Source organism: Taudactylus pleione, unplaced genomic scaffold, assembly GCF_031769625.1.
Source record: "Taudactylus pleione unplaced genomic scaffold, aTauple2 ptg000442l, whole genome shotgun sequence".
NCBI classification, from domain to species: domain Eukaryota; kingdom Metazoa; phylum Chordata; class Amphibia; order Anura; family Myobatrachidae; genus Taudactylus; species Taudactylus pleione.
The window spans coordinates 3,617,355-3,636,085 of NW_028284844.1; positions in this window are offsets into that span (position 1 = coordinate 3,617,355).

Consider the following 18,731-nt stretch of genomic DNA (forward strand, 5'->3'; position numbering starts at 1 on the left):
CCATGCCCTTGTACCAAGTTCTTGCTGAAAAATGTTGGTGGGTATGGTACGTGTGAACACTGACGTGTGTGTGTGTGTGTGTGTGTGTGTGTGTATATATATATATATATATATATATATATACACACACATATATATATATTGTGATAGGATCACTGGTAAAGTGGTCTGTGACAGGGACATTTATCCCATTGTCCTATGTGTTTAAAATCCCCAGGAGAAAGTCTGCAGTGTAGCAGGCTTGAGTCTCGGCTTTTTGAAAAGCAGGTTTGGGACCTGGGGGTTGTGGGTGAGAGGAGAGGGAGGGCTCCACCCACGGCCACTCCAGGTTTTGGTTCTCGCAGCTTGGTAACAGGCTTGTTAGTTTTCCACCTGAGAGTGGCCAATATAAGCCTAGTGTGTTTAGGGCTGATTGTCTCAACTGGGAGAGCAGACAGGGAGTTTGCTCAGAGACCCTTGGAAAACCTATCTGTAAGTACTGTGCTGTGCTTTGTTGCTGGCGGGGGCATTAGGCCCTGCCAGGTTCTGGTAGTGAGGGAACTACCTGTGAAGTTAGTGCCCCGACAGGGCTAGGATTTATGTTTATGTTTTCTATGTGTTATTTCTGACATTGTACAATAAAGACTGGCGCCGACCAGCTTGTACTCGCATCCAGACTAGTGTGCTGCTTCCCTGCTGCTGTGTGTGTGTGTGTAAGGAAGGAGTCCCCTACCCAGGAGAGGGACCTAATCTGACTGGGTCACACTATATATATAATATTGTATTTATGCAGTCTGTGCTGTCCCAGTGCCTTCCTCTCATATAATGCAGATAATGGAGAAAGATATGGTGGCACTAGGTGTCTTAAGCAAAGTCAGGACACTATTAGTCCAGCACACCAATGTTTTAGGACCTGTCCTGTGTGACTTTGCTTAAGACTCCATATGCTGTCATATATTTTTTCATTCTCTCTCGCATAATATATATATATATTTTGTGTGTGTGTGTGTATATATATATCTCGTGTGTATATATATATATATATATATATATATATATATATATTTCTACTTCAGGGTCCATAGGGGGTCCACAGGGTTGACCTTGGGGTATAGCTGGATCTGGATCCACAGGCACCACGCAGTTAAAGCTTTGCTGCTCCCAGGATGCACTTGGGTCCGTCATCCTCTATACCCCGCCCCCGAGCCACAGGCACCTCAGTTTTAGCTGGTGCCCGGCCGGAGTCGGGTCACCCTGGCGCAGTGGGGCTGCATAAGCTTTATTTTAATTTTTTAAAGAAGATTTTATTATTTTATTTTTACTATCTTCAGAGCGGCAGCATAAGACTGTCCATCTGGACGTCCATGCTGCCGCTCCAACAAGCCCCGCTGGCGCTGCGACGCTGGTACTGATCCGGGGATCGCAGCGGGACCCCGGAGTCAGTGCTAGCGTGGCTCCGGGACCTCCCACAGACTGCTGCCGGACGCAAGGAGCCAGGTAAGCCGCGTGCAGCGCTGCGCGCGGGGGAAGTAATGCAGTCTTTATCCCGCTGGTCTCTGGGGACAGACCGGCGGCGCTAGTAGCGGCGGCGGGCTCCCCCTGCAAAGGAATACCCCACGTGACCGCTGGACCACCATGGTGTAAGGCCGGCAGGGAACGACGTCCCTGGGGTTCCATTACTAGCAGGGGAGGCAGCCTTCCCTGCTTGAGCGGCTCCTCCCCTCAGCCCAGCGCGCCTTCTCTCAAGCGTGCTGGCGTCGCTGGGCTGTGCTCTCCGGCGGCCATCTTCCCAGGCAGCAACGCAGAGCTCCCAGGCAGGCTTCCAGTGGACCGGTCCCCCTGCGTACCTCTCCCCTGATCAGGACAGTGTTCGCAGCGCTATAGCCCTCCCAGACACTGAATATGGGAGGTTGATTGTAGCGGAAGGTGCAGTGAGTATAACTTCTCTGCATGGTATGTGACTTTTGCTAGTGCTGCTGTCTGTGCTTATTTTCTACTTACTGTCAGCTTTTTACCTATCCCTTTCCTTCTCCTACGGCCCGCAGGTGCGTGGGGGAGGGGTGTTCTTTCTGTGTACCTCACTTTTAAAGATCAACGTATTTGTGAGGTCCGTCACATACAGCGGTGTGCTACTCAGTACCAGATTGTGGGCTGTTTGTGTTGCATACCTGGGAGTGCGTGGGTGTTATACGCCTTACCTCGTTTCGGTGAGACACGTTTATTGCAAAAAGTTTTGTCATGTCTGATGAGGAGAATGAGCGCTCCGAGGCTCCTGTGTTGTTTTCCTGCCGTCGCTGTTCGGCAGGGGTCGACGGGGTGGATTTGTCTCAGGACGGTCTGTGCGGGTGGTGCCAGCTGGTGCCTGGTCCCTCTAAACCCCCGGTGGCGCAGGATCCTGCGGTGGCGCAGGCTAAGTCCTCCATTAATGTGCCGGCATTGGTTAGGGCGGTGCGGGCCATCCTTCATATTGAGGAGGATGTGCAGGCTCCCAGGTCAAAGTACCCTAACTTTAAAAAGGCCAAGGTGACTTCGATGGTTTTTCCCCTGTCAGACCAGTTAACGGATCATATGGCAGGGGCCTGGCAGTTGCCCAGCAAGAGATTCCAACCGCAGAAACGGTTGGCTTCAAACTATCAGTTTCCTGAGGCTCATTGCAGGAAGTGGGAAACTCCGCCTGCGGTGGATTCCCACGTTACCCGCTTAATTAAAAGCGCTACGCTGCCTCTGCAGCCTATCTTCTCCCTGAAAGATCCCACGGACAGGAAAGTGGAGATTTGTTTAAAGTCTATTTACTCTCTCTCGGGGGCGGTGGTCCGTCCGTCCATGGCCATCTCTTGGGTGGCTATGGCCATCGAGAGCTGGGCCAACGCTTTGGAGGATACCTTTCCGGAAGATGCTCCGGAGATCCAGAAAGCGTTGATAGGACAAATGAGGGATGCGGCTTCCTACATTGGGGAAGCTTCGTTAGACGCGAGCCTGCTGACCTCTCGGGTGTCGGCTGCCGCTGTATCGGCGCGTCGGTCCTTGTGGCTGAGGTCTTGGAGAGCTGACGCTGACTTGAAAAAAAGGGCCTGGAGGCCTTACCTTTTAATGGGGAGTTGCTTTTTGGTCGAGACTTGGACAAAATTGTGGATACGCTGGCTAAGTCTAAGTCAGCCTTCCTCCCTTCGGCTTCTGCACCTACCAAGGTACGGAGCTCTGCCTTTCGGTCCTTTCGGGTTCAGGGCAAGGCTAAAGGTCAGTCATTCCCGAGGCAGTCGGCGACCAAGGCCGCTTCTAAGCCCTAGAAGCAGGCCTGGAGTGCCAGGCGCCCTTCTTCCAAGCAGGAGGATAAACCCTCTGCCTGATGGGACGGGCCTCCCTCTGGGGGACCCCAGAGTGGGAGGCCGACGTCTTCTGTTTGCCCAGTGCTGGCACGATACCACCACGGATGCCTGGGTTCGAGAAGTGGTCTCCCAGGGGTACGCCCTGTCTTTTCGGCACAGACCGCCCCGCCAGTTTTTCTGCACCAGTCCTTCTCAGGATACGACCAAGGCCTTACAGATTCAGGTAGCCATAGAGTCCTTGCTGAAAGCAGGGGTCATTGTTCCCGTTCCTCAATTACAACGAGGGACGGGGTACTATTCTTCTGTGTTTCTGGTGCAGAAACCCAATGGTTCTAATCGCCCTATCCTCAACTTGAAGTCTCTGAACAAATTTCTCAGAGTTCCCAAGTTCAGGATGGAAACGTTACGTTCCATCATTCTGGCGATGGAACCGGGGTTTACATGGTGTCCCTGGATATCCAGGACGCCTACCTCCATGTTCCGATAGCACCTTCACACCAGAGGTATCTGAGGTACGCTATCCTTCAACACCACTATCAGTTGTGGGCGCTACCCTTTGGTCTCTCCACGGCACCGCGGGTGTTCACGAATATTATGGCGGTCATGGCCGCACATCTACGGAACCAGAATGTACGGCTGCTGCCGTATCTGAACGACCTCCTGTTGCTGGCGAGCTCCCCGGAGGTACTGCTTCAACATCTCCACCTGACGATCACTTGCCTGCAAGCGTACGGGTGGCTGATAAATTGGAAAAAGTCCTCCCTGATTCCATCTCAGCGGATGGTTCATTTGGGGGCCCTGCTGGATTCTCATCAGCAAAGGATCTTCCTGACTCCGGAGAAGGTCTCCTCCCTCCAGCTGCGGATACACAGTTGCCTGAGCAGTTGCCGCCTGTCCGTTCATTCGGCTATGAGAGTTCTGGGGTCCATGGTGTCGACATTCGACATGGTGGAATTTGCCCAGTTCCATTCCCGGCCCCTGCAGGGGCTGATTCTATCGGAATGGAACGGGTTACCACACCGGATCCGCTCTCAGTTGCTGGTGTTGTCCCCGGAGGTTCGGCAGTCTTTGGCTTGGTGGCTTCAGACGGCTCATCTGCTCGAGGGGCGCCCCTGTTGGATCCCGGACTGAGTCCTGCTCACGACGGATGCCAGTCTTCGCGGTTGGGGGGCAGTGACCGGCTCATTATAGCTTCAGGGTCGTTTGTCCACGGAAGAAGCTCTTCTTCCCATCAACATTCTGGAACTGCGGGCAGTGTACAGGGCCCTGCAGTCAACCGGCCCCGCTCTTCACGGAAGGGCGGTTCAGGTGCAGTCCGACAACGCCACCACGGTGGCGTACATCAACCACCAAGGAGGAACTCGCAGTCGGGCAGCGATGTCGGAGGTGTCTCGCATTCTTGCTTGGGCGGAGTGTCACATTCCAGCGATCTCGGCAGTCTTCATTCCCGGAGTCCTCATTTGGGAGGCGGACTTCCTCAGCCATCACGACGTGCATCCCGGGGAATGGACGCTTCACCCAGAGGTGTTTCAGCTACTCGTGGACAGGTGGGGGCTGCCGGAGCTGGACTTGATGGCCTCCCGTCACAATCACAAGTTGCCCGTTTACGAGTCAAGGACAACAAACGCAGGCGCCTGTCTGGTAGACGCGCTGTCGGTGAAATGGACGTTTCACCTGGCGTATCTGTTTCCTCCGATAGCCCTGCTTCCTCGGGTTCTGCGGAAATTCAAGCAGGACGGCAGCACGCTCGTGCTGGTAGCTCCTTGGTACTCCGAACTGAGGTGCCTCTCCATCGACACTCCGTACCTTCTTCCTCAGCATCAGGACCTATTGTCTCAAGGGCCCTGCCTTTGTCCGGATCTGGGTCGGCTGTTTTTGACGGCGTGGCTCTTGAGACAGCCGTCTTGAGGTCTCGGGGTTTCTCCAGTTCGGTTATTGGTACCATGCTTAGGGCACGCAAGCCTGCTTCCGCACGGATTTACCATAGGGTGTGGCACACTTACTTTCGGTGGTGTGAATCCAGAAGCTATGATCCTCAGGTGTTCCGGGTTTCCAGAATCTTGGAGTCCCTTCAATCAGGTTTGGACCTCGGCTTACGCCTTGCCTCTCTGAAGGTTCATGTGTCTGCTTTGTCCGTGTGGTTTCAACGACGGATTGCTACACTGCCAGATGTTCACAGCTTTTTCCAGGGTGTTCTCACGGTTCCAGCCTCCCTTCGTGCCTCCGGTGGCTCCTTGGGACTTGGCGGTGGTACTACGGGTCTTGCAGGGTCCTCCTTTTGAGCCGCTTGAGTCGGTGGAACTCAAGTGGCTGACGTTTAAAACCGTTTTTCTCCTGGCAATTGCTTCTGCCAGGAGGGTGTCAGAATTGTGGGCGCTTTGCTGTCGCCCTCCTTTTCTGATTTTTCACCAGGACAGAGCGGTGCTCCGCACTCGTCCTGAGTTTTTGCCCAAAGTGGTCTCAAAGTTCCACATTAATCAGGAACTTGTTGTGCCAGCTTTTCAGTCACCTGATCTTTCAGCTGGTGAGGCTTCCTTAGATGTAGTCCGGGCACTTAGAATCTATGTGGACCGGACTGCTTCGGTTAGGAAGTCGGATTCATTGTTTGTCCTCTTCGGTTTTCACAAGAGGGGTTGGCCTGCCAACAAGCAAACGTTAGCCTGTTGGCTTCATTCCATTATTTGTGAGGCTTATGCACAGGAGGGTTTACCTGTGCCAGCCTCTGTTAAGGCTCATTCCACTCGTTCTGTGGGTCCCTCTTGGGCTGCTAGACGTGGCGCCTCCGCTGTTCAGCTATGTAAGGCAGCCACTTGGTCTTCAGTTCAAACGTTTTTGAGGTTCTATGCGTTTGACACCTTCGCCTCTCAGGATGCATTCTTCGGGCACCGGGTGCTCCTTTCAGCACAGGAGCGTCCCCGCCCTTAGTTGAACTGCTTTGGGACATCCCCAAGGTCAACCCTGTCGACCCCCTATGGACCCTGAAGTAGAAAACAAGAGATATGGTAAGAACTTACCTTTGTTATCTCTGTTTCTACGAAGTCCATAGGGTCCACAGGGCGCACGCCCTGACGCACCTGGCTTCATATGGGCTATGTGACTGGTCACCGGTTTTCCGTCTCCCATTTCTGTGAGTATGGTTTCTTGTGTGTTCCAGTCTTCCTTCTCTCTGTTTAGTCTCCTCCTCCGGCCTTAGCTGCTTACCAACTGAAGTGCCTGTGGTCGGGGGCGGGGTATAGAGGAGGACGGACCCAAGTGCATCCTGGGAGCAGCAAAGCTTTAACTGCATGGTGCCCGTGGATCCAGATCCAGCTATACCCCAAGGTCAACCCTGTGGACCCTATGGACTTCGTAGAAACAGAGATAACAAAGGTAAGTTCTTACCATATCTCTTGTTATATATATTTATTTATATATATTAAGCAGAAGCCTCCCTTTGTCTTGCGCACCCTTAGTTCGTATAAACACAGTCCAGTTAGTATCCAGTATGTTTTTTCTGTGGTGCCGCACTCCCAAAGATCCCGTTTTCCCAGATCTGTATAAATAAGAAGATGCAGGAGGCGCAAAATGGTGAAGTACGCCTCCTGGTCCACACTCCTCCTGCACCAGGAGCAGTGTGGATGGACATCGCGATACCGGCTATGAGCACAGCGTTCGGATTCTTGTGCCTCCAATGCCTTTATTGTGATATAGCAATTTATCACACATGCTTTATGTGAGTGGTTTTAATCTTGTTTCAGTTAAGAATTGAGTGCTAACGTACTTCACCATTGTGCGCCTCCTGCATCTTCTTATTTATACATATATATATATACTTGCAAAGGGGCGTCACTCACGGTGGCTTAGTAATCGCGACAATGGACCCATATACAACGGGTCCATTGTCGTGATTACTAAGCCACAGTGAGCGCCGCCCCTTTGCATGCACATGTCCTCAGCTGCTATCGATCGCTCTGTCACATTGCGACCAGCACAAACGAGGAATGAAATCAATACTCTGCTGCGGTGTTTGTAAGGAGAGGAACAATAGGGCTTGTGTTTTAAAGAGGAATTTTATAATGGAAATGTATAACATGTACGCAGGGCCAGATTACCAATGGGGCGGGTGGACTGCAGCTCCAGGCCTCCCATCTAGATAGGCCCACAGCATCTGCTGTGCTGCGGTAGACATGAAAAATATTTCTCATGCTTGGCTGCTACAACCAGCCTGCCCTGTCTGAAGCTCCACCCCCTGAGACCCGACCACCCCCACCCTGTCCTCCTTGCCCTGTCTACGGCTGTCTGAAGCTCCGCCCCCTGAGACTCCGGCACCCGAACACCCCCACCCCCTCCCGACCGCCGCCCGCAGTCCAGACACAGGACTGTGACATGGACTTGGAGGCGCAGTGGATGGGTTCAATAGCCCTCCCTGCACCGAGTGTCTCAGCTCCGCACCGCGTGCCATCACAGCTGCCACCCCCACTTATCTCCGTGAAGGCAACCCGCGTAACAGGGTGACCGATCCGGACTCTCTGATGGCAGTGCTGGTGACTGCTGATTGGGATGTCATGTCCAGGGGGCTGCTGCTGATCTGAGCCTCACATGGTAAAAAGGTATGCAAACAGTGACTGTATTGTATTGATCAAGTTATATATGTATATGTGTGTGTGTATAAATGTGTATGTGTGTATGTATATATATATATATATATATATAGTAGTAGTCCCAAGGTCCGGCACTCCACAAAAGATGTTCTCAACAGTCCCGGTGCTCATCCAACATGTATGACATGTAATATACTAATAGCAATGGGTGTCACTCAGGTAAAAAAACGAGGCTAAATCACCATAGGTGGAGGATCAACGTTTCAGGGCGCAAACGCTTTTATCAAGATTCATTGCTATTGGTATATATATATGTCTATATTTCTACTTCAGGGTCCATAGGGTATCCACAGGATACCTTGGGGTATAGGTGTGACGTCAGTCGCAGGGCACCAAAGAGTTAAGCTTTCAGCCTCCCAGGATGCACTAGGTCCCCCTCCTATACCCCGCCCCCGGGCCAAGGCACCTCAGTTTAGTTTGGTGCCCGGCCGGAGTCGGGTGCACCTGTTGGAGTGGGGGCTAGAAGAGCCCCTGAAGCTTATTCTTCATGCAGCTGTGGCTGCACATCTGGATGAACAGCATGGACAGTCAGTCCTGACGTCCATGCTGTCTTCCCTACACCCCGCCGGTACCAGAACGCCGGTACTGATCCGGGGATGCTGGTGGGCGTCTGGGGTCACAGCTAGCGGTGACCCCAGATGCTCCGGACCATGGCCGGATTCAAGGGGGACAGAGGTAAGCAGCGGGGTCCCGCGGTGGGTCCCCGCTGATCACATGGTCCTAAGTCCCCAGGCAGGGGGCTCCCTGGGGACTGGCTGCAGCGTGGAGCCAGGCGACCAACCTGCGCTTCCACTACCCCCTGGGACAGCGGACCGCAGCAGAGCGGTAGCGCTGCGGCGTCCCAGGGGTTAAATGCATGCCAGGGGAGCGCGCCTTCCCTGTCTCACAGCCGGCGCCTCCCCCGCTGCACACAGCCCTCTCTGCATGCTGCCGACTGGTCCTGTGGCAGCGCTCCTCCCCCAGGCCAGCCTCCTCTCTGCTCCTCGGCGGCCATCTTCTCCAGAACGCATGGTGAACGCTGCTGGAAGCGCTGGACGGAAGCATCGTGGTCTGGGTCCCCCCGCATACCTCTCCTCCGCTGTGGTCAGGTCTGTGTATGCAGCGCTGTGTCCTACCAGGCCCTGTGTCTGTGTAGTTGAGTGATCAGCGCTGTTAGTGCAGGAATTGTTATTTTTCTGCATTGTATGTGACTGTGCTAGCGCTGCTGCCTGTAATCTTTTCTTCTCTAAACTGTCAGCTTTATTACTGTCCCTGTTCTTTCTGCTAAAGCCCTTGCGGTGCGGTGCTGCAGGGTGGTCTCTCGCCTATTTAATACTTAATTGGTGAGAGAGGTCACATACGTGGTGCCATCATGTCTGAAAGTGATTTTCCCCTCCGGCTACAGTGTACCACGTGCAAAGTACCGTTAGCGGAGGGGGAGGGTAGCGCGGAGGGCCTTTGCCGGCAGTGTTTGTCCATGGCGCGGCCTATTACGGTTACAGCACCGGTACAGGAGCCGCCCTGGGCTTGTTTCGCTCAGGCGTTAACAGCTTTAGTGGGCCAGTTAGCTCCGCAGCCCGCGTTTACTCCGATGGGTTTGTCCCAGCAGTCTGTGGTGTCGTCACCCATGCAGGGGTTCCCACGACAATTGGTGGTACCCCACAGTCTCCCTATTTCCCCGCTCCCGGGTTCTCAGGAGCCAGCGTGGGTTAACTCCCTGACAAGTTCTGTACAGCACTTGTCGGATGTGTTGCAAGGGGAGTCTGTGATGCGGTCTCATAAAAGGCCGGTGGCGTCTCTGTCCGCTCCTTATGAGGATGACGAAGGGACGTCTGATGATGGGGAGATTCTAGATCCTTACGATCAGGAACCTCTCCATACTAAGGACGCTGATGCTAAGTCCAAAGTATATATTCCTGGACTTATTCGGGCGGTCCGCACAGCCTTGGTGATTGAGGACGAAGTTCCCCCAGCGGCTAAATCTAAGTATGCCTTTTTCAAAGATGTGAAGGGCGATGCCACAGTCTTTCCTCTTTCGGGTCAGTTGGTGGACCATTTAGAGGAGGCGTGGAAACAACCTGGCAAAAGATACCAGCCGCAGAGACGCCTGGCGGTGGCTTATCCGTTCGCGGATAATTATTTTGCTAAGTGGGAATCCCCTCCACAGGTGGATTCTCACGTGACCCGTCTTGTCCGTAGTGCCACATTGCCGATGCCATCCATGTCCTCCCTTAAGGATGCTACGGACCGCAAGGTAGAAATCTGCCTGAAGTCCGCTTATTCCCTTGCAGGGGGGGCAGCACGGCCGGCTATGGCCATTTGCTGGGTTGCCAGAGCGATGGAGCGCTGGGCGGATTCATTAGAGGCTTCTTTTGAATCCGACTGTCCGGCCGATCAGGCGGAGTTGATTGGCAATCTCCGTGATTCGGCCACCTACATCAACGAGGCGGCTCTAGACATTAGTACTCTGGTGTCTAGAATTTCTTCAGCAGCGGTAGCTGCTCGTCGCACCTTGTGGCTGCGATCCTGGAAGGCGGACGCAGATTCCAAGAAAGGTCTGGAAGCGTTGCCGTTTACCGGAGAAGTTCTCTTCGGTCCGGATCTGGATAAGATTGTGGCCACGCTGGCGGCAGCCAAATCTGCCTGTCTCCCGTCGGCCGCTGCTCCTTCTGGTTCGGGACCATCGTCCTTTCGGTCATCTAGGGCCCAGGGCAGGCCCAAACCACAGTCGTTTCCTCGACAGGCTGGCCCTAAGAAATCGGTCAAGCCCCGGAAGCAGGCATGGAGTACCAGACGTCCGGCCCCCAAGCCAGATGACAAGCCTGCGGCCTGACGGTCCGGGCCTCCCTTTGGGGGATCCCAGGGTGGGAGGCCGCCTGCTACAGTTCGCCCAGTGTTGGTCGACCACTACGACAGACACTTGGGTTCTGGAGGTGGTTTCCCACGGATACGCCCTCTCCTTCCGGCACAGACCCCCGGCTCGCTTCTTCACCACGGGTCTCCCATCAGACCGGAACAAGGCTACGGAGCTGCAGAAGGTATTGCACACTATGCTCCAGGCTGGAGTTATAGTGGCGGTTCCATTCTCCCAGAGGGGCCAGGGTTTCTATTCAAATCTATTTTTGGTACAGAAACCCAATGGGTCATATCGTCCGATACTCAACCTCAAAGCACTCAACAAGTCTTTGCGGGTCCCGAAGTTTCGGATGGAGACCCTACGGTCCATCATTCTGGCGCTGGAACCTGGGGACTACTTGGTGTCATTGGACATACAGGACGCTTACCTGCATGTCCCTATTCTTTGGCGCCATCAACAGTTCCTCAGGTTTGCAATCAGCAGCGACCACTTCCAGTTTCGGGCGTTACCTTTTGGCCTGGCAACAGCACCACGTGTTTTCACCAAGGTGATGGCGGTCATGGCGGCTTCTCTGCGGCTGCAGGGAGTCCGCATGTTGCCGTATTTGGACGACCTGTTATTGGTGGCAGGATCTCCAGAGCTCCTGTTACGCCACTTGGACCTGACCATTGCACTGCTGCAACGGCACGGCTGGCTAATCAACTGGCAGAAGTCCACTCTAATCCCGTCTCGGAGGATTCTGCATCTTGGAGCCTTATTGGACTCGGGACAGCAAAGGATCTTCGTGACGGAGGACAAGATCTCTGCTTTACAGTCAAGGGTGCGCAGTTGTCTGCACAGCCGCCGGGTGTCCTTACACTCGGCGATGAGGTTACTGGGCTCCATGGTGTCGGTGTTCGACATGGTGGAATACGCCCAGTTTCACTCCAGACCTCTGCAGCACCTGATCCTGTCCAAGTGGAACGGGCTGACTCAGTCTCTGAAGTCCCAGACGATTGTGCTCACCCAGGAGGTTCGCCTGTCCCTTACGTGGTGGTTACAGACGACCCACCTCAACAAGGGACGTCCGTTCTGGGTTCCAAATTGGGTCCTGTTGACAACGGACGCCAGTCTTCGGGGCTGGGGAGCAGTTTCGGGTCCACACTTGTTCCAGGGCAGGTGGACGCCGACAGAAGCGGAGCTTCCAATAAATATCTTGGAACTCCGTGCGGTCTTCAATGCTCTCCAGCAGGCACAGCGGTTTCTCCAGGGTCGCCCGGTGCAGGTCCAGTCGGACAACGCTACCACCGTGGCCTACATAAACAGGCAAGGAGGAACTCGCAGTCGGGCGGCTCTCGTAGAGGTCTCTCGGATCCTGGTTTGGGCGGAGCGCAATCTTCCGGCCATATCAGCGGTCTTCATCCCGGGAGTGCTCAATTGGGAGGCGGACTTTCTAAGTCGCCAGGACGTTCATCCGGGGGAATGGTCCCTGCACCCGGACGTTTTTCAACTACTGGTGGACAGGTGGGGTCTTCCAGAAATCGACCTCATGGCGTCCCGGCACAACAACAAGTTGCCGGTGTACGGGTCTCGCACAAGAGACAAAGGGGCGTCTCTGGTGGATGCTCTGTCCGTCCGGTGGACGTTCCGGTTCGCATACCTGTTCCCTCCGGTCTCCCTTCTTCCACGGGTAATCCGGAAATTCAAACAGGAAGGAGGGACGCTCCTGTTGATAGCTCCCGCGTGGCCCAGACGGCACTGGTTCTCAGACCTTCAGGGTCTGTCCGTGGACATTCCTCTGCGGTTGCCGCTACGACCGGACCTTCTGTCTCAGGGTCCTTGCCTTCACCCGGACCTGACTCGGCTGTCTTTGACGGCGTGGCTGTTGAGACGGCCATGCTGAGGTCCCGGGGGTTTTCCAGCTCTGTGGTGCGTACCATGTTACGAGCTCGGAAACCGTCTTCCGCGAGGATATACCATCGCGTGTGGCATACGTTCTTCCAGTGGTGTCGACCGAGAGGTTATGCACCGCGGGAGTTTCGTCTGTCTCGGATTCTCGCCTTCCTGCAAGCGGGACTAGATCATGGGCTTCGCCTTGCTTCTTTGAAGGTACAGGTTTCGGCCCTATCTGTCTGGTTTCACCGTAGGATTGCTACAATCCCGGATGTGCGCACCTTTATGCAGGGTGTTCTCCGCATTCAGCCGCCCTTTGTTCCACCTGTGGCGCCTTGGGATTTGGCTGTGGTCCTGAGGGCTCTCCAAGGACCGCCGTTTGAACCACTGGGCTCAGTGGATCTTAAATGGCTAACAGCTAAGACTGTTTTCCTTCTGGCCATTGCTTCGGCCAGACGTGTTTCTGAGTTAGGGGCTCTTTCTTGTAGACCCCCTTTCTTGGTTTTTTATGGGAACAGGGCAGTGCTCCGCACTCGGCCCGAGTTTCTTCCCAAAGTTATTTCCCAGTTTCATATTAACGAGGAAATAGTTGTTCCGGCCTTTAACTCACCGGGTCTTTCCGTGGGTGAGGCCTCATTGGATGTTGTGCGGGCCTTAAGGACTTATGTTGACCGCACTTCTTCGTTTAGGAAGTCGGACGCTTTGTTTGTCCTCTTTGGCTTCCGTAAAAAGGGTTGGCCTGCTTCAAAGCAAACTTTGGCAGCCTGGATCCGTATGGCTATTTCTGAAGCTTATCTTCATGAAGGCCTACCGGTCCCTCCTTCTCTGAAGGCTCATTCCACTAGGTCTGTGGGTCCTTCGTGGGCAGCTCGACGTGGTGCCTCGGCAGTTCAGATCTGCAAGGCTGCTACGTGGTCTTCTGTCCATACCTTCGTGAGGTATTACAGGTTTGACACCTTCGCCTCTCAGGATGCTTCCTTCGGGCGGCGGATTCTCCTTTCTGCACAGGAGCGTCCCCACCCTTAAAGGATACTGCTTTGGGACATCCCCAAGGTATCCTGTGGATACCCTATGGACCCTGAAGTAGAAAATATGAGATATGGTAAGAACTTACCCTTGTTATCTCTATTTCTACGAAGTCCATAGGGTTCCACAGGACTCCCGCCCTGTCGCACCTGTGCTGCAGATGGGCTTTGCTCTGGTCACCGGTTTTCCGTCTCCCTCTGGTGAGAATGTGATTCTTGTATGTGTCCAGATCTTTGTTCTCTCTCTTCCTTCTCCTCCTCCGGCCTATGGCTTGGTAACTAACTGAGGTGCCTTGGCCCGGGGGCGGGGTATAGGAGGGGGACCTAGTGCATCCTGGGAGGCTGAAAGCTTAACTCTTTGGTGCCCTGCGACTGACGTCACACCTATACCCCAAGGTATCCTGTGGAACCCTATGGACTTCGTAGAAATAGAGATAACAAGGGTAAGTTCTTACCATATCTCATATTATTTATATATATATATATATATATATATATATGTGTGTGTGTGTGTGTGTGTGTATGTATAAATGTGTGTGTGTGTGTGTGTGTATGTATAAATGTGTGTGTATGTGTATATATATATATATATATATATATACACACACACTAAATTAGCCAGCACCTCTGTCTCAATCCCCTGCTCAGCCCCACCCCCTCTCTGCTGGCCTCCCCCCTCGCTTGGCTCCATTACGCTAACACCCCCTGTCACAACTCTGTCCCCACCCACTTCATCAAGGCTCCTTTACAACATCACTGCTACCATATTTACCCCAACGGCTGATCCTCTACTAACGCTGTCTCGCCACCCTCGCAGTGGGAGCCGTTGGGGCTCTTGCATTGAGGAGACGTGATGGCGTTACACAACTATTATGTAGTATATATGAATTTATGTGTGTGAGTGTGTGTGTATATATATATATATATTATATATAGTGCTGGAAGTGTGCCGGTATGAAGTTTTCAGGACTGCGCTGTAATGAGAGTACAGGTAGCTGGAGCACTATGTGCAGTGCAGCTGGTGCTGAGCACCGGGGCCGTGACATTAGCTGTAGTAATAATGAGTCTGAGTGACTCATTATAGTATGCTGGCCAGTCAGTCACCGCAGGCCTTGATGAAGGAGGTGGCCGGTCGGGGCCACGATCAACGGCACCTGACATAGATTAGACCAAAGATCCGTTCAGAGCCTTTAGCTCCGTCCCGCCCCTACAGCTCCTCCCCCTCATTCACGTGTCACATCACTTATTGCTGCCGCCACCAGCACATGCGATGCACTGCCTGCAAGCCGGGCTGGGACAGCTGAGCAGGGGCAGGACAGTCCAGCAGGAGAACCACAGAGGCCGCAGCGCCGGCGGAAGCTGTCTGTGTGGAGAAGCAGGAGAGGGGTCCGCCTGGTGCAGCACAGAGACTTCAGCCAGGACTACAAGGAGGAGCCGAAGGATGGAGAGGGGCCGCGGGAGACTGACTGGGAGCAGCCACAGCAGGAGGAAAAAAGGTGAGTTATATATATGTATATCCGTGGCCTATCACTTACTGTACACATACTGCCCTCCCTCCCTGTCCCCCTGTGTGCGCTGTCCTCCCTCCCTGTCCCCCTGTGTGCGCTGTCCCCGTGTGCGCTGTCCTCCCTCCCTGTCCCCCTGTGTGCGCTGTCCTCCCTCCCTGTCCCCCCGTGTGCGCTGTCCTCCCTCCCTGTCCCCCCGTGTGCACTGTCCTCCCTCCCTGTCCCCCCGTGTGCGCTGTCCTCCCTCCCTGTCCCCCCGTGTGCGCTGTCCTGTCCCCCTGTGTGCGCTGTCCTCCCTCCCTGTCCCCCTGTGTGCTGTCCTCCCTCCCTGTCCCCCTGTGTGCGCTGTCCTCCCTCCCTGTCCCCCTGTGTGCGCTGTCCTCCCTCCCTGTTCCCCTGTGTGCGCTGTCCTCCCTCCCTGTTCCCCTGTGTGCGCTGTCCTCCCTCCCTGTCCCCCCGTGTGCGCTGTCCTCCCTCCCTGTCCCCCCGTGTGCGCTGTCCTCCCTCCCTGTCCCCCCGTGTGCGCTGTCCTGTCCCCCTGTGTGCGCTGTCCTCGCTCCCTGTCCCCTGTGTGTGATGTCCTCCTTCCTTGTCCCCTGTGTGCGCTGCCCTCCCTCCCTGTCCCGTGTGCGCTGTCCTCCCTCCCTGTCCCCCTGTGTGCGCTGTCCTCCCTCCGTCCCCCTGTGTGCGCTGTCCTCCCTCCCTGTCCCCCTGTGTGCGCTGTCCTCCCTCCCTGTCCCCCTGTGTGCGCTGTCCTCCCTCCCTGTCCCCCCGTGTGCGCTGTCCTCCCTCCCTGTCCCCCCGTGTGTGCTGTCCTCCCTCCCTGTCCCCGTGTGTGCTGTCCTCCCTCCCTGTCCCCCTGTGTACGCTGTCCTCCCTCAATGCTACGATGTGTGAGCGCTGTCCTCACTCTCCCCCTGTGTGTACACCATCACCTCTGTGCATCACCACCCCTGTATACCCCTCACCCCTGTGTGTCTCACTGGAAAAGTGCAGGGTTAAAGAGAAATAATGTTTATGTTTGGTGCACGGGGAAAGTAAGGAAAGGGGAGCAGGGGTGAGACATTAAGGGATTGCTGACATGACCCCATTTTGAGTGACCGCGCCCTAGTGACACATGGCCACATCCATTTTTTTGCATGCACGCCTATGGCGCTACCTCCATACCCCTACTTCCCCTAATTCCCACTTCGTCCACTGTATGTATTTATATATGTGTATGTATATATATATATATATATATATATATATATTGTGATAGGATCACTGGTAAAGTGGTCTGTGACAGGGACATTTATCCCAGATTCCTGTCCTATGTGTTTAAAATCCCCAGGAGAAAGTCTGCAGTGTAGCAGGCTTGAGTCTCGGCTTTTTGAAAAGCCAGTTTGGGACCTGGGGGTTGTGGGTGAGAGGAGAGGGAGGGCTCCACCCACGGCCACTCCAGGTTTTGGTTCTCGAAGCCTGGTAACAGGCTTGTTAGTTTTCCACCTGAGTGGCCAATATAAGCCTAGTGTGTTTAGGGCTGAGTGTCTCACCTGGGAGAGCAGACAGGGAGTTTGCTCAGAGACACTTTGAAAACCTATCTGTAAGTACTGTGCTGTGCTTTGTTGCTGGCGAGGGCATTAGGCCCTGCCAGGTTCTGGTAGTGAGGGAACTACCTGTGAAGTTAGTGCCCCGACAGGGCTAGGATTTACGTTTATGTTTTCTTTGTGTTATTTCTGACATTGTACAGTAAAGACTGGCGCCGACCAGCTTGTACTTGCATCCAGACTGGTGTGCTGCTTCCCTGCTGCTGTGTGTGTGTGTAAGGAAGGAGTCCCCTCTACCCAGGAGAGGGACCTCCTAATCTGACTGTGTCACAATAGAGAGAGAGAGAGACAGACACACAGCGGGCGGGATGCATGCCACACAGCGGGCGGGATGCATGCCACACAGCGGGCGGGATGCATGCCACACAGCGGGCGGGATGCATGACACACAGCGGGCGGGATGCATGACACACAGCGGGCGGGATGCATGACACACAGCGGGCGGGATGCATGACACACAGCGGGCGGGATGCATGACACATAGCGGGTGGAATGCATTCGCATGTATGCCGGCATTAGTAACACCGGTATGTGCATGGTGATCCCGCACAGGATTGCTCTGTCAGTAAGAACGGCCCTTGCAAAGGAGGGACTTCCCGGTCTATGACCCAGAACCCCCTCCGGCATCCTTCTACGCATGCACGGGCCGCGCACGGGGTGGGGGGCTGTGCTGGGAGGGATCCGATTGGATGCAACCCCCTCCCCCCCCAAAAGAGAGAGAGAGAGACACAGATGACAACATTTTCAAGTTTGACTTACACCCCAGTCTCCAGTCTCGGGCACCTGGGTAACTGTCTCACCATTTTCTTCACTCCCACTTTACAGTGCAGCTGAAGAAACTATAAAGTTTCAGGCTGCAGGGACAAGAGGGAATTTGGACTGCAGGGGGGAGGGGGCTTCTGGCTGCAAGGGAAGATGGGTTTCTGTCTCCAGGGGAAAGGGAGATTTGGGCTGCAGGGGTAGGTGGGTTTATATCTGCAGGAAGGGTGGGGGGGGGGGGCAAATTTGGGCTGTACTGTAAAGAGAAGGGAGGCTTCTTTCTAGCTGCAGAGGGAAAGGGGGTTTCAGTTTGCCAGGGGCAGGGGGTACAAGCTGCACTACAGGGGGGAGGGGTGTTTCTGGCTGTAGAGGGAAAGTGGGTGTCGGGCTGCAGGGGGAAAGGGGTGATTATTTTGCTGCACTGCAGGGGGAGGAGCGAGGAGGGCTTCAAGTTCTAGCAGCAGGAGGAAGGTGGAGCTCAGTTCAGTGAGCAGAGGAGGAGACAGAGGGATTGAAGAAGAGTCCTGGAAGCAAGTCTCGTGAGATGTTGATGCAGCATGCCACGAGACCTGTACTGTAGCTCCGCGGTGGCTGCCTGTACTAATGATTGAGCCGGGGAGAGGACAGACCAGAGGCAGGGAAATACTGCCAGCTTGTGGTACTGCCCTCTCCATGTTATAATCTCTGCTCTACACGGCCACCCTGCGCCCCATGAGACGAGGCCCCGTTAAATCGACTGGAACACCCCCCCCTTTCCCTTCTGCTCACTGTGCTGTGCTGTGGCGGGCTGTGGGCTGGGGCAGCTTTACATTGCTTCGCCTCCCGGTACGTGCCTCCGGGAGCCGAGTAGTGCCAAACCTCCTCTGAGCTGAGGAGTCAGTGTCTGGGATAGCCGGGGGACAAGTGAGTGACTCACTTGTGACAGTCGGGTTGCGCTGCGCCCAATTAACCACTGGACCACCAGGGTTTTTCTCTGCTGAGGAGGCGACCCAGGACACCAAGTGACAGTGCGGCCCGGGGGGCACATGGCACCCTGCCCCCCCGGCCCGGTCCGCTACTGCCTCTTATATACATAATAATCAAACACACCCACAATTCACTCCATTGGTCAGATAACCAACCACCTGACCAATAACTCAGCTAATCTACCTAGTAACAAGGCTGTCAAGACCACCAATCAGCAAAAAAAAACAGGATTCT